Source organism: Silene latifolia, chromosome Y (assembly GCF_048544455.1).
Source record: "Silene latifolia isolate original U9 population chromosome Y, ASM4854445v1, whole genome shotgun sequence".
Taxonomy (NCBI): domain Eukaryota; kingdom Viridiplantae; phylum Streptophyta; class Magnoliopsida; order Caryophyllales; family Caryophyllaceae; genus Silene; species Silene latifolia.
Genome location: NC_133538.1, coordinates 51,228,605 through 51,229,193, shown reverse-complemented (window position 1 = coordinate 51,229,193; position 589 = coordinate 51,228,605). Strand labels below are relative to the sequence as shown.

Genomic DNA, 589 nt, shown 5'->3' with positions numbered 1-589 from the left:
GATGGCTAGTGAAGATCCTCATTTACATATGGAAACTTTTTGCGACTATTGTGATACAATTTCTCAAACCGGAGTTACTCAAGATCAAATTCGGTGGGTATTCTTTCCTTTTTCCTTGATCGGTACCGCAAAGCAATGGTTGAAGAGCCTAGACAAGTCTACCCTTAGTAATGATTCATGGAAGAAGTTAGCACTTGCCTTCTACAAGAAATTCTATCCTCCGGAGAAGACTAACATGTTGAGAGCCAAAATCACCAGGTTCAAGCAAAGGGATGAGGAATCATTATATGAAGCATGGGAGAGATTTAAGCACACTTGTCGTTCTTGTCCACACCATGGACTTGGTGACTGGTTCCTTATTCAATAGTTTTGGAACGGCTTATCTGAAGACTCACGCAATGTGCTTAATATAGGATCCAATGAGAGGTTCACCGAAGTTGATGACAACCAAACATGGGCCAAAATTGAAGAGATGGTGGTTCATGATTCCCAATATAGTAGGACTCGAAAGGCCACTAGAGGAGGAAAGCATGAGGTAGATTCCATCACATAATTGTGTGCTGAACTAAGGGCTCATTTCGACATCATA

At 41.4% G+C, this 589-nt stretch overlaps 1 non-coding gene across 1 annotated transcript; it reads right to left on the bottom strand.

Annotated features, from left to right (window-relative positions):
- Nucleotides 1-235: 235 nt before the first annotated feature.
- Nucleotides 236-342, bottom strand: LOC141636530 (small nucleolar RNA R71). The gene has a single exon (XR_012541136.1). It is a non-coding gene; the product is annotated as a small nucleolar RNA R71 (small nucleolar RNA).
- Between the last annotated feature and the right edge of the window lie 247 nt (nucleotides 343-589).